Source organism: Eumetopias jubatus, unplaced genomic scaffold (assembly GCF_037043125.1).
Source record: "Eumetopias jubatus isolate StellerSeaLion01/CBP00866 unplaced genomic scaffold, mEumJub1_p1.0 scaffold_1, whole genome shotgun sequence".
In the NCBI taxonomy this organism is placed as follows: Eukaryota; Metazoa; Chordata; class Mammalia; order Carnivora; family Otariidae; genus Eumetopias; species Eumetopias jubatus.
Genome location: NW_028274807.1, coordinates 201,322,973 through 201,338,820, shown reverse-complemented (window position 1 = coordinate 201,338,820; position 15,848 = coordinate 201,322,973). Strand labels below are relative to the sequence as shown.

The 15,848-nt window shown below is 43.4% G+C and overlaps 1 protein-coding gene and 1 non-coding gene across 2 annotated transcripts in view; one reads left to right on the top strand and one right to left on the bottom strand.

Annotated features, from left to right (window-relative positions):
• Positions 1 to 14,455, bottom strand: part of SCAP (SREBF chaperone) — a 68,572-nt gene extending 54,117 nt beyond the window's left edge. Inside the window, exon 1 of the mRNA XM_088028574.1 lies at positions 14,414 to 14,455. The gene's annotated coding sequence lies outside the window, so the exon portion shown is untranslated. The remainder of the gene's footprint in view (positions 1 to 14,413) is intronic.
• On the top strand, positions 6,668 to 6,770 carry LOC114202933 (U6 spliceosomal RNA). The gene has a single exon (XR_003607886.1). It is a non-coding gene; the product is annotated as a U6 spliceosomal RNA (small nuclear RNA).
• Positions 14,456 to 15,848: the final 1,393 nt, after the last annotated feature.

The following is a 15,848-nucleotide window of genomic DNA, read 5'->3' as shown; positions in this document are numbered from 1 at the left end:
AGGGGGTGCACTTGTCATGATGAGCACCAGGTGATTCAAATAAAAACTTAAAACAAAAAGCAAAAAACCCCACAAAGTGTTGCCAAGTAAAAACTGCCAACCAAGAATACTTTTTATTCAGCCAAGTTGTCCTTCAGAAATGAAGGAGAGATAAAGACTTTCATGGATAAACAAAAGCTCAGAGTTCATCACCACTACACCTGCTTTACAAGAAATGCTGAATGGAGTTCTTCAACCTGACATGGAAGGACAATAATTAGTAAAAGGAAAATATTCACTGGGTAAAGACAAGTACAGTCAAATTCAGAATACTCTAATACTGTAACATGGTGGTGTGTTAATCACTTAACTCTAGTATAAGGGTTAAGAGACAAAAAATTACTAAAAATAACTACAGCTACAATAATTTGTTAATAGCTACAAAGAAGACATATAAATGGTCAACAGGTACATGAAACGGTACTCAACACCCTAATCGTCAGGGAAATGCAGATCAAAACTACCTCACACCTGTTAGGATGGTTTTTATTTTAAAAGACAACATGGGGGTGCCTGGGTGGCTCAGCTGGTTAAGCAACCTCAACTCCTGATTTCAGCTCAGGTCATGATCTCAGGGTTGTGAGACCAAGCCATGCATCAGGCTCACGTGCTGGATGTGGAGCCTGCTTAAGATTTTCTCTCTGCCCTCCCCCCAAATAAATAACTAAATAAATAAGCAGACAACAAATGGGGCACCTGGGTGGTTCAGTCAATTAAGCATCTGACTGAGAGGATTGTGAGTTCAGGCCCTACGTTGGGCTCCATGCTGGGCGTGAAGCCTACTTAAAAAAATAAAATAGGGGCGCCTGGGTGGCTCAGTCATTAAGCGTCTGCCTTCGGCTCAGGTCGTGGTCCCGGGGTCCTGGGATCAAGTCCCATATTGGGCTCCCTGATTGGCAAGAAGCCTGCTTCTCCCTCTCCCACTCCCCCTGCTTGTGTTCCTTCTCTTGCTTCTATCTCTCTGTCAAATAAGTAAATAAAATCTTTAAAAGATAAAGTAAGTAAAATATAAAGACAACAAAATAACGTGTTGGGAAAGACATGGAGAAAAGGGAATCCTTGTACACTGTTGGTGGAAATATAAATTGGTACAGTCATTATGGAAAACAATATGAAAGTTGCTCAAAAAATTAAAAACCAAACTAACTTATAATCTAGCAATCCTACTTCTGGGCATATATCCAAAGGGAACAAAATCATTATCTTGAATAGCTAAATGCATCCCCATGTTCAGGCAGCATTATTCACAATAGCCAAGGTATGGAAACAACCTAATTGTGTGTGAACAGATATATGGATAAAGATGATGTAGTGATTATTTACAATGGAATACTATTTGGCCACAAGAAGGAAATTCTGCCATTTACATTATATACACTTTAGATAGATAGATAGATACAGACTTCCAACTATTTATATCCTTCTCAACCCCAAAGCCAAAATCAAGCCCATTGGGAACACATTAGAATAATTCCCATCGGAGTCAAAGGCCAAACAAGCCTATGCACTTCACTACCACCATTTACTATGCTGTGGAGGTACCAGTGATCACAATAAGGTGATAGAAAGAATACACAGGCATGCAACTGGAAAAGAAAAAGTAAAATGATCATTATTTGCCGCTCATATTCTTATATACCTAGAGAATCAACTGAAAACCTTCACCGCTTCATAATCAGGTAAGGTAGTGAAAATTAATATATAGAAATCCGTGCCTTCACATACATCAACAAGTAGAAGATAAAATGCTTCAACAACACTAAAAACAAAGAAAAAAGATCTGAGAATAAACTTAACAAGAAATGCCAAGAAACCTCTCAAACTGTGAGGGACATGAAAGAAGACTCAAGCAAAGAGTAAGGCATACAATCTTAGTGGGGAAGACTCATCACCTAAATATCACTCTTCCTACATTAACCTAAAAATGTAACACAGAGCCAATAAAAACAAAAATGAGTTTTTCTGAAACAGGCAGATTTATCTCAAGGTTCATATAGAAAAACAAACATAGCCAGGAAAGTCCTGAAAATTAAAGGTAATGAATGATAATTAACTTTACCAAATATCAAAACATGCTCTAAAGCCGGAGTAATTAAAACAATGTGTACTCAAACATAAATACACAGATTAATGTGCAGAACAGAAAGTCCAGAAATAGACCCAAATGTATATGGCATGTGGCAAGGTATATCACATATAGTAAAGGACATTTGAACAACTGGGAGGAAGGATGAATTGCTTATTACAAGGTGTTGCAACAAATGGGTGGCCCATTTGGGAAAAAATTAAGTTGGGCTCACACTTCTCACCAAAATAAATTCCAAATGGATAAAAGATATAAAGGTAAATAATGAAATTTAAAAAGTACTTTAAAAAACCATAGGGGAATTTTGCATACTCTTCTAATAGGGAAGATCTTTCTAGGTATGACAGAGAACCCAGAAGCCTTAAAAGTTCAATGAATGACCCAATAAAGAACCAATTTTTTTTAAAGATTTTATTTATTTATTTGACAGAGAAAGACAGCGAGAGAGGGAACACAAGCAGGCGGAGTGGGAAAGGGAGAAGGAGGCTCCCCGCTGAGCAGGGAGCCCGATGCGGGGCTCGATCCCAGGACCCTGGGATCATGACCTGAGCCAAAGGCAGACGCTTAACGACTGAGCCACCCAGGTGCCCCAGAACCAATTTCTTTTTCATGACAAAACCATCCTAAATAAAAAGAAATCACAATCTGGAAAAATATAACTGCAATTTATATCACGAACAAAGTGCTAAATTCCTTCATATATAAACCATTTTTACAAAATCAACCAAAGCCCTAAAGAAAAATAGGCAAAGAAAATGGAAATGGTCCTTCAACCTTATAGCAACAGGAGTGCTACAAATTCAAACAACCCCTGATATGAGTGTTCACTCTATTACTCTCTACTTTTCTAGAGGGTAAACTAAGTTTTGGAAGAAAAAATATACACAAAGAAATAATTTTTTTCCCTATCAAACTGGCAAAGATCAAACTATGTGCTATCACAGTGCCAGTGAGGGTGTGGATAAACAGGCACAGCCACACACAGCTAAGGAGCACAGGTGGACAAAACCTGTACAGAGGTCTTTCTGGTAAGAGCTAACAATTTTACAAAAGCACATACCCACCAACCCAGCAATCCTACCTCTGGTAAGTGACCAGATAGATGCACTTGGCCATGCATCAAATGATGCATACAGAAGGTTACTCAGTGTTTCTGCACTAGCACAATTTACAACACCTTATATGTCCATCAATGGAGCGCTGGCTAAATAAAGATACATCCTGACAATGGAATATTATCCAGTTGTGAAAGACAATGAGAAAGCTCTTATGCATTGATAATGAACTATCACAAACAGAAAAAAGCAAGGGATATAGTGTGCTTTCATGTAAAAGAAAAGAGCTCTCTGTGTGTTGGTCTGTATTATGCAAAGAACATCCCTGAACAGACACTGGAGAACTGGTAACACTGGCTGCCTCTGGGGAGAGGAAGTGGTGGCCAGGGGCAAGATGGAAGGGAAACTTTCCCGTGTATACTCTGTTGTTCCTTTTGAATTTTATGCCACGTGAATCTATTATTGCAGTGAAAAGCTAAAATTAAAAATAATGAACGCTTCCCTGTAGAAGCAGCAGCCTTCTTCTCTGAGCTTCTGGAACTGTGTATTTCCATCATGCCTGTATTCTTTCTGACTCTTTCAGCCTCCTCTGATTGTGGTTTCTTTGGGAAAAAGGTCACTGCTGAATCACCTCTGTGTTCCCTAGAGCACGCAGCACCTCATTTGGTGCCGAGCGGAAAGTCACTGCAGGCCTGTTCACTATGCTAAACTAGTCCACTGGTGTAAACAGTTCATCCTTGGAGGAAAGATTTTCCTGAAAGTTGCTTTGTAAAGTGGACCAATGATTAGGACAGGAAATTCGGCTTCTGTAAGCATCAAAATTAGCCAAATAAGCCAGAACAATGCCCAGCAGAACAAATTAAAAGTACTAAAAAGAGAAAGAAGTTTCAATTCATGAATGAAAGCCGATTTCAGAGAATTTGAAGCCTGAAAATACATATATTCAAGACGACGATTACTGCCACATTTAGAATAATCATTGGGGGTGCCTGGGTGGTCCATTCGGTTAAGCATCTGCCTTCGGCTCGGGTCATGACCTGGGAGTCCGGGGATTGAGCCCCCTCCCTCCCCCTACCTGCTGTTCCCCCTGCTTGTGCTCTCACGCTGTGTGCGCATGCTCTCTTAAATAAATAAAACCTTAAACAAAATAATAATTGGGATGGCACAGCAACACCCAGATTGAAGGGAAGACAAAATTATATTAACTGGTTGTGATGGTCATCACAAATAACCAAGTACATGATGCCGACCCTCTTCACAATTGGACATCAACAAATATATTAAAGATTTTCTTCCACAATGCCAGCTACCTACATTCTTATTCCCTCTTGAACTGGGCAGGAATGACTAACAAAGAGAATGAACTGACTCCTGCTAAGAATATGGGAAAAGAATTTGTTCCAAAGCTAGAAACAGGGGCGTCTGGGTGGCTCAGCTGGTTAAGTGTCCGACTCTTGATTTCAACTCAGGTCATGTTCTCAGGGTTGTGAGAGCCCCATGGCAGGCTCCATGCCCCATGCTCAGCGGGCAGTCTGCTTGAGATTCTCTCTCTCTCCCTCCCTCTGTCCCACCCCCGCCTGCCCACTTTCTCTCTAAAATAAATAAATAAATCTTTAAAAAAAAAAAAAAGGCTAGAAACAACCCAAGAGCCCAATGGGACAGCCCTGTCATTTCACAAGAGCTCTGGCCCAGGCAGAGGGTGGCCTCAGTCTCAGTCCCAGCAGGTGCTGACAGGAGCCTGGCTAGGGCCAGCCACCAGCTCCCAGCTACACAGGGGCGACCTCATCCACATCCACACAGCACGGAGGCACCTCGCCTGGCCTCCTGACAGATGTGTGGCCTGCTGGAGAGCACCATGGTCCTTGACAGCTTACCCCAAAGTGGGGGTGTGATGAGTCTCTTTTTTATTACTGTCTCAAAAGCTTTTAATACAAATGCTGCACGGAAAATGTCTCCATTCCCAACACAGATGTGCAAAAGCACTGTTTGTGAGGGGAAGAACTGCAAACAAGAGAGTATAGATTAGGTTCAACTGGAGCCCTTCTCCTTGGCACAATCTTTTCAACAAACGGTGCTGGGAAAACTGGAGAGTCACTATGCAAAACAGTTAAGTTGAACCCTTACATCACATACAAAAATTCAAAATGCATCAAAGACCTAAACAAAGAGCTAAAACTAAAAAACTCTTTTTATTTTATTTTATTTTATTTACTCGGGAGAGAGAGAATGAGAGAGAAAGCATGAGCAGGGAGAGGAGAGGGAGAAGCAAGCTTCCCACTGAGCAGGGAGCCCACACTAGGCTTGATCCCAGGACCCCACTGAGCTGAAGACAGATGCTTAACCGACCGAGCCACCCAGGCGTCCCTAAAACTATAAAACTCTTAAAAGAAAGTAGGGTAAAAGCTTCATGACACTGGATTTAAAAAGGACTTCGTGGATATGACACCAAAAACAGAGGCAAAAAAAAAACCCACAAAAAAACAAACTGGACCTCAAAAAATTACTAATTTTTGTGCAACAAAGGAAACTTCCAACAGAGTGAAAAGACAACCCACAGAATGGGAAAAAGTATTTGCAAATCATATCTAATAAGGAATTAATATCCAGAATAAAGAACTTTTATAACCTGGCAACAAAAAAACAAACAACCCTATTCAAAAATGGGCAAAGGACTTGAACAGACATTTCTCTACAGAAGATATACAGATGGCCAATAAGCACATAAAAAAATGCCCAACATCACTAATCATTAGGGAAATGCAAATTAAACCCTAATGAGATACCACTTCACAACTACTAGGATGGCTCTTATTAAAAAATAAAAACAAACAAATGAAAATGGGAAATGAGTGTTGGTAAGGATGTGGAGTAACCGGGAACTCTTGTGCATTACTGATAGAATATAAAATGGGGCAGCTGCTGTGGGAAATAGTTTGGCAGTTCCTCAAAAAGCGAAACACAGAATTACCAAATGATCCAGCAATTCCTCCCCTGGGTATATATCCAAAGAACTGAAAGTAGGGATTTGAACCGATGCCTGTATACTCATGTTTATAACAGCATTATTCACAACACGCAAAAGGGAGAAATAATCCAAATGTTCACTGACAGATGAAGGGATAAGTAAAATGTGGATATACATAAAAGAGAATATTATTTGACCCGAAAAAGGAATGAAATTCTGATACATGCTACAACATGGAGGAACACTGAAAACACTGTGTTAAGTGAAATAAGCCACGTACAAAAGGACAAGCACAATATGATTCCACTTATACAAGGGACCTAGAATGGGCAAATTCAGAGACAGAAAGTAGAATAGTGGTTGCCAGGGGTTCGGGGGAGGGGAGAATGAGAAGCTGTTTAATGAGTACAGAGTTTCTGTTTGGAATGATGAAAACCTGGAAATGGACAGTGGTGATGGTTGTATAACACTATGGATCTATCTGATGCCACCAAAATGGTACACTTAAAAATGGTTAAAATGGTGCTCACTTCGGCAGCACACATACTAAAACTGAAACGACAGAAGATTGGCATGACCCCTGAGCAAGGATGACACACAAATTTGTGAAGCATTCCATATATTTTTTTAAAAATGGTTAAAATGGTAAATTTTGTTATGTATATTTTAGCACAAAAAAATTCATCAAATAATTTAGAAAGAAAAAAAAAGAAAAATATAAAAAGGGGAAGAGAAGAGAATATGGATGAAGCAAGTGTGCCCCGAGCTAATGAGTAAATGACAGATATAACTGAGTGACAGACACACAAAGGCTCACTGCTCTCTGCTTTTGTATATATTTGAATTTTACCACAATGAACATTAATAAACAAGGAAGTCCTTCAGAATGTGCCAAAAGAGAAAAAAGAATTTATCCCCTTACAAAATTTAGCAAGATTGAATACACAAGATTCAAAGACCTGGGGCACCTGGTTGGCTCAGATGGAAGAGCATGTGATTCTTGATCTGAGGGTTGTGAGTTTTAGCCCCACTTTGGGTGTAGAAATTATTAAAAAAAAAAAAAAGTTCAAAGACCCAAACTTAAGACGGAAAACTATAAAATTCTTGTAAGAAAACACAGGGCAGGGGATGCCTGGCTGGCTCAGCAGGTACAGCATGCAAATCTTGATCACAGGGTCATGAGTTCGAGCCCTGCACTGAGTGCAGAGATTACTTAAAAAAAAAAAAAAATAGGGCAAAAGCTTCAATGACATTGGACTTAGCAATGATTTCTTGGATATGACACCAAGAACACAGGCAACAAAAGAGAAAAAAACAAATTGGACTTCATAAAAATTTTTAAATTGTGTGCATCCAAAGACACTATCAACAGAGTAAAAAGGCAGCACACAGAAAATATTTACAAATCAAGTATCTGATAAAGAGATTACTGTCCCGAATACATAGAGAACTCCTAAGACTCAACAGCAACAAAAAACAATCTGATGTAAAATGAATAAACATTTCTCCAAAGATACACCAATGGCTAACAAGCACATGAAAAGATGCTCAACATCACTACCCATTAGGGAAATGCAAATCAAAACTACAATGAGATACCATCTCACACCCACTAGGATGGCTACCATCAAAAAACAAAAACAAAACAAAACAGAAAATAACAAGTGTTGGCAAGGATGTAGAGAAATTGGAACCCTGTGTATTGCTGGTGAGACTGTAAAACACCGTGGAAAACAGTACGGTGGTGCCTTAAAAAATTAATCACAGAATTACCATATAATCAATTCCACTTATGTACATACCCAAAACAGAAAACAGGAACTTGAACAAGTATTTGTACACCCATGTCCACAGCAGCATTATTCATACTAGCCAAAAGGTAGAAACAACACAAATGTCCATCATGGATAAATGGATAGACAAAATGTGATATATAAATTCCACGGACTATTATTCGGCTTTAAAAAGGAAGGAAATTCTAACACACGCTATAACATGGATAAACCATGAGGACAGCATGCTAAATGAAACACGTCGGTCACAAAAAGACAAATACCATATGATTCCACTCACATGAGGTACTTAAGAGTCGACAAAATCATAGATAGGAAGTAGAATGGTGGTTGCCAGGGGCAGGGGGAAGGAAGGAATGGGTAGTTGGTGTTAAATGGGCACGGAGTTGGGCACGGAGTTCCAGGGTTGCAAGATGAAAAGAGGAACAGAGAAGGATGGTTGTGATGATGATTGTGACAGTTACATATTATGTATTTAATACCGTTCAACTGTACAGTTACAATTGTTAACATGGTAAGTTTTATGTGTATTTACCACAATAGATTCAACAACAACAACAAAGAATGAGTACACAGGAGGAGACAGGGGAAGACAGGGTTAGGAGGAATTCCGGTGGAAGAAAGGCAATAGGATGGGAATACACATTTGGTCACAATATAACCACAGTAATCTTTAGAACAGGGATGAAATGTGTTCTATATTTTATGGTAAAATCTGAAAGAGCAAAATAACTAGCCATTAAACAGAACATATATTATAAGCCAAAAGTAATCTTAAAAGCACAAGCCATAGAACTCTGAACACAAACGGGACTCTGAGCTCCCTAATAGCCAACACAGAGAGAGAACCAATATTGACATAGTTCACGGTATACTTTAGACAAAATCAAAGCAGTGGCTTAGGAGAGGCACGGTCGACTACTCCAGGTACTGAACCTGAAGAAATTTCTAATTGGCCTCACAGATTTTCTTGGGGACTCCTCAGATAGATCTCAATGCAAGCCGATGGGGCCATGCAAAGTCAGTTTACTAAAAAGCTGGAAGAGGGGCCAGAATTATGCTGCTTCCTAATGATCTGACTTCACTCAAAGACACTGAGTCTGGAACATTGCCTGGAACATTAGCATTAAAACACCTTCCAGCACAGTCTGATGAATGTTCTTTCTCTCAGTTGAGCTTCGGATGGTATCTGGGAGAAGAATTCAAGATTATCCTTCCTGACAGGAATGAGATGCAACTCATTCCTGTTGCTTGCTAAAGGTAGGTCTTGGTGTTTCCAACAGTCACTGTCGCAGGGATGACAAATCAGAATGCCTGTCCAAACCCAACCAGGGCTCAGACTGGAAGAAGGGACGTCATCACCCATGGAGACGAGGCGGCATCAACGTGAGCTGGTAGGGGAGAAGGGCTGGGTAGGCCAGCTTGGGGAAGATCATGAGAGCAGGGGGATACTGAAGACTACTGAGGAGGACCACGACTGGAGGCTTTCTGAGTGACAGTGCAGTCTTCGGAAAGGTGCAACCCAAGCCCACAGCCAAACACAACAAGCTGCTCAAAGAATCAAGTTTTTGGGAAATGTAGAAATAAATGAGATTTTAAGTTTTAAAAAAACAAAAATGTTGCAGAATAGTGTTTTACAGAAAAAGATGTTTACACGTAACAGAAAATGGATACAAAACAGTATGATCCCATTATAAAGAGAGGGAACAAGAGAATGAGCAAGAATGAAGCCTGCTAATGGTCACCACTGTGATTACAGATAAAAACTATGCATGTGCACGCCTGCCTATTCATTGTCCTTCAACACGGACAACTGGTATTAAAAACAAAAACAAAAAACACTTCTAACTCCTCAAGAAATTTAGAAATATAGTATTGCAGCAAAAAAATATAAATAGTAATATCACTGAGAATGAAATCTTAATTATGACATCATTTAAAAATAAGGGGAACTGTCTAAAAACAAGAGCCAGTTATGTACTTGGCAAAACTGTAATATCCGACCGACTGATGCTGATGGGATTCAGTGTGAAACATGTAAGTACTGGCATCGTGCTCTGGTTTCAGGTGTGCTTATATGGAGCCCTGGCTCATGGTTCCGTAGACCAGCAGCAGCAGCCTGAGAACTTGCTTGAAATTCAAATTCCAAGGTCTATCTCTGACCTACAGAGTCAGAGACTCTAGTGAAGTAGGATTAAAACAAGGTGATTCTAATTCACACTAAAGCCTGAGAACCACTGGTATGAATAATGTCTCACGTGTCTAGCGAGGAGAATATATTTCTTGCTCAAATCCCTTTCTGTTATTTTAACCTGAACTCCTGAACAAACACTAATCTATTCAATTGTGAAATAAGCTGGAAGAGAATGTAAGATATTTTTTAAGTTAGGTAGAATTCTGGAATTGCTTATTTTGATACAACATACCAACCACTGCTGCAGAGTGACCTGAAGAAAATCCAATCTCGTTTGTAAAGAATCAACGTATTTGGAATTTCAATATATCTAAATATCATCTAAGATTTGCAAGTACTCTAAAGTTAACAGCACAGGGGCACCTGGGTGGCTCACTCTTTAAGCGTCTGCCTTCGGCTCAGGTCATGATCCCAGGGTCCTGGGATCGAGCCCCGCATCGGGCTCCCTGCTCCACAGGAAGCCTGCTTCTTCCTCTCCCACTCCCCCTGTCTGTGTTCCCTCTCTCGCTGTGTCTCTCTCTGTCAAATAAATAAATGAAATCTTAAAAATAAAGTTAACAGCACAAATATGACTATTACAACTACCACATTTACGTTAACTGATTATTTTAGTCTCTTTTATTTCTGACTGACATTAACAGGTTTAAAATAGAAGAGGTTCAACAAAATTTTATTTATTTTTAAAGATTTTATTTATTTGACAGAGAGAGACACAGCGAGAAAGGGAACACAAGCAGGGGGAGTGGGAGAGGGAGAAGCAGGCTTCCCGCGAAGCAGGGAGCCCGATGCGGGGCTCGATCCCAGGACCCTGGGATCATGACCCAAGCCGAAGGCAGACGCTCAACAACTGAGCCACTCAGGCGCCCAAGGTTCAACAAAATTTTAATTTCAAAAGGGATATATCAGTCATTATAGCTCCAAATTTAAGACTGCTGCTTGAGACATAAAGACTATTAAAATACTAGATCCTCTTTCACAAAATTGTGACTGCAATTTTTAAAATAATTTATAATTGGTTATTAATATGAAATACCATTCTTGGGGCACCTGGGTGGCTCAGTCGGTTAAGCATCTGCCTTCTGCTCAGGTCATGATCTCAGATCTCAGAGATCTCATGATCTCCTGGGATGAAGCCCTACATCTGGCTCAGCGGGGAATTGGCTTCTCCCTTTGCCCCTCCCCTCCTCGTGTGCACAATCTCTCAAGTAAACTAAAAGTTTAAAAAAAAATATGAAACACTCTTCCTGATTATGTGGAATTACACTGAACTTCACTAAACTTCCAATGCAGGAACAAATGATTAGCACAATACCTTACATATTTGATACAAATGCTAAATATCAAATAAAATCAGTGGTTTCCAAATGTTTTTTGATTTGAATCCCCAGCAAGAATGAGTATATGTCCCAATATATGTATATTCATATGTGTTTGTACTACTGTAATATATAGTGTACATTATAAAATAACCTAATAAAAATTCAGTAAAGCTAAAATAAACACACAGATAAGTTTTGATTTTTTTTTTCCCTGAGACCTCCATGCACTCTTGATGCATGCACACCCCCCGTCTTTGGACTCCACTGTAAAGCTTATGAAATGGCCCAGCACCCCCACAAGCATGCTCAGGCAGCGCCCCTGCCCACTGCTGTCTCCTTCCTGCTGACTTCCACATCTCTGACTTGGGTCTGTGATGCTGGCTTCTTCCCTTCACCCCGTCACCTTCTCCTGCTACCTCTCACCTGCCAATGGGCAACAGGAAAAGACTGTGAGGCCAGGAGGTGCGAGACGAGCATAAAAGCATGGACTCTAGGGCACCTGGGTGGCTCAGATGGTTAAGCGTCTGCCTTCGGCTCAGGTCATGATCCCAGAGTCCTGGGATCGAGTCCCACATCGGGCTCCCTGCTCCTTGGGAGCCTGCTTCTCCCTCTGCCTCTCTCTCCCTCTCTGTCTCTCATGAATAAATAAAATCTTTAAAAAATAAATAAAAATCAAAAGCATGGACTCTATTGTCAAGCAAACCTGGGTTTGCACCTGGGCTCTGCCTCTAACTAGGAGGTGACCCAGGACCAGTCAGGTAACATCTGTAAAACTCATCATTAAGGGGGGGAGGGGTGACAATAGTATCTCACCTCGTTACTATGATGATTGAGATAAGCTATTATTAGAGCACCTAGCACAGTACACCTAGACAGCACAGGTGTTCAATAAATATTTTATTCACTACTTCAGGTGGCCAAAAAAAAAAAAAGTCACCTGGACTTTGTTTCATCAGCCAACTCAGGAAGGAAGCGAGTTACAGTGGAAGAGCTCAGGCGGTAGAGTCTGGCAGATCTGGTTTGAAGGCCTAATCCACTACTTACAAGTTGGGTGACCCTGGAAACCCAGCTTCGCTCTAAGGGGCAGTCCTTTCATCTGTTCAAATGGAAGTGATAACATAAACCATATACAAAATACCTGTGAGAGCCAATATAACTAACCCTGGCCACAGCAAACGGCTACCAATGGTGAGAGTAAACAAACAGCACATAAACCTAAGTGTAATTCCAGGGTCCTCAGGACACATTCATGTGCATGGCTAGATAACTAAGAGTAAGCCTCCCTAAAGTCTGCCACCAAACGTTAATAAATGCATGAGTACTGAACCCCACAGGCATGGTTTGCTTCCCGACTGGACAGTTTACTTGCTCATATATGACCTCAGGCAATTCATCATCTTTCTGCCCCCATTCTTTTAGTCATAAACTAGGAGTCGACTTTATATCCCCCTCATAACAGTAAACTAGTCTAGATGATGGGGATGGGGGGGAAGGCCAAACCAATGATTATAAAGCACGTGGAGACCTCAGGAGAGGTGCTGTGTTTGCGCAACAGCAAAAGAAAAGAGAGAGCTCTCAAATACCAGATTAGTTCATAATAAATGAGAAGTAATTCTTTCAATCTATGACCAAAAGAATGACTATGAAGATACATTTATATATATAGTTTTACATCGTGTGCCTACTGGGAATGCTGCAAATGTGTAAAACACCTAAAACCCAAACTATATTAACATACTTAAAAAGATACAGGTCACATGGGCCCAGGTGTCTCAGTCAGTTGAGCAGCTGACTCTTGTATCAGCTCAGGTTTTGATCTCAGGGTCATAAGTTCAAGCCCCGGGTTGGGATCCACCATAGAAAAAAAATACAGGTCAGATGGTAACTACTCTTGTGGTGAGCATAATGTACAGAGCAGTTGAATCACTGTTGCACATCTAAAAATAATGTAACATTGGAGTGTAACAACTACACTCCAAAAATTTTTTTAAATGGCACCACAAAAAAGGAATAAACAAGACAAAGCTCATCGGTTAAGCATCACTCAGGAACACTAACCAGACATTCTTGACCATAGTTTCAATCATTAGCAGGATATCCTGAGACAGCAGCACACCAATAAGACACCCTATGACCAAACTCCAAAAGAGATCTGGTCAGATAAAAGAAACACACACAAAACTAACATCATTAAGGAAAACTTTCCTAGGTCTTCTTCACAAGAATTATTACAAAATCCCCAGGAAGAGTTTAATCACGCAGCTTTGTCACCACAGAAGGTGGGAGAGCAAGTAGCAATGAAGGGGAACTCCTGGAGCCCCCGCAGGGACCCTCCGCCCCTCCGGCCAACAGCCTTTCCACCTGTGCAACTTTGCGCTTCAAACGGTCCAGGCTCCCTGCAACTCGTGCCACCGTGACATTATAATCCCCTATGATATATTGAGATAATAAACACAAGGCAACACAGTAAACACAGGCAACGTGAGTGAGCAAAGTTTGGGCTTGGGCAAAACTAGAAGCCAAGCAAACCCAGCAAAGCAGCTACGTGTTGCCTCAAAACCAGACAGCCCCAAAGCGGCAGGAGTGGACAACATGATCTCCCCCGCACTCTGGAAAATCCAGACAGCTCCAAAGCAGGTTCTAGAAGCGGCGGCTTCCCGGGGACGCCGGGCCAGGGGCCGCCGCGGCGCGACCCCGTCTCCCGGCAGTGGTCACCCGGGGCCAGGAGCTGGGTGGGGACACGAGGGCGCGGGCGGGGGCGCGGCCGGGGTGGGGGTGGGGACGCGGCGGCCCGGCCCCCTCTCTGGGCTGCGGTCTCCCGGCCCGCACGGCTGCTGGACAGCGCCCACGCCCGCGCGCCCGTGTCCCCGGCGGCCCCCACCCCCGACCTCCCGGGGCCGCGCGGCCGGAGGCCCGAGCCGGGGCCCGCGGACAGGCGACGTGGGGACACGCGCGGCGGTACCTGTGGCGGCAGCAGCTCCCGGGAGGCGGGGGCGGGGGCGGGGGGGGCGGCGGCGGCGGCGGCGGCGGCAGCGGCAGCGGCGGCGGGGGCGGGGCGCGGCGTGCGCGCTCCCGGCCCGCGGTCCGGTGCGTGGTGCCCGCCCTCTCTCTCCCGGCCGCCCGGCGCCCGCGCAGCTCTCCGCCCCTTCACCTCTCACCTCCTACCTTTCCCCTCCCGCCCTCACCGCCCCCCGCACGTGCTCCAGCGGCGCGCACATGCGTAGTCGAGCCCCGCCCATGGCTCCCGCTCGCCCCCTGGCGGACGCTCGCCAGGCCACCCGGAGGGAGGGAGAGGTGGCGGTCCCGGGCGGGGCGGGGCTTGAAGATGGGGCAGGGCCCTGTGGACCGCACCAGGACTTGACAGCACCTTCCGGAGAATTACCAAGAACGCGCGCAAGATGCCTAGGTCCCCGTTTAAAACAGCAAAAAATTAAAAACAACAATACAGATGCTCAACAAATACAGATGGGTCGAATAAATTCTGTCCATTTCCCTACAGCCTTTTTTTTAAAGATTTGAGAGAGAGAGCACGAGAGGGGGGAGGGTCAGAGGGAGAAGCGGACTCCCCACTGAGCGGGGACCCCGATGTGGGACTCGATCCCGGGACTCCAGGATCATGACCTGAGCCGAAGGCAGTCGCCCAACCAACTGAGCCACCCAGGTACCCTCCCTATAGCCTTTCTAAAGGACAAGTTTTATGAATACTTACTGATGTTGAAACCTGTTCCTGAAAGATGGTTTAAAATGAACTGAAGAGTACAATCTCATTTTTACTGAAAGCCATCCACGGAGAAGGAAGGGTCTGGGTGCTGCTGATGTGTAGTGGGTGGATATATCTGGGTTGCAGATTTACGGTGTTGGGTTTTTCCATTCTCCGATGGGCATTTAACCATTTCACACGGACCGTGTCTTTGTTGGAATCGCATAGCTCCATCCACTGAGCGTTTGCTCTGTGCTGGATGCTGAGCTGAGTACTTATCTGAGCATCCTGAAAACCCCGAGGGAGGTCTCCTTACTGGGTCTCATACAAGGGGAACAGAGGGGGGGCTTCACCCGCTGTGGGAACACGCGTCCCGGCCCGCCCAGCGCTGGCCAACCCGGGATGCTGTGCGCTGAGACTGCCCAGGGCCTGCACTCAGGGACCTCGATCGCAATCCCCTCGCCCTCACGGAACCGGGTCTCGAGTGTCAGGGATCAGCCCCAACCCAACCCTGCTGCCCTGGGCACTCTCAGCTCAGCCGCACCCACCCCAGGCAGACCCTGCTCCTGCCCTCAGAGGCTGCAGCTCTGGGATGGCATAAGGTGTAGACATAGCACAACGCGAGGTGGGACTCAGAATTGGCCCTTCTGCCGGTCCAGCCCCCTGCCCCCTTCTAAGCCTTCTTCAAAGAGACATA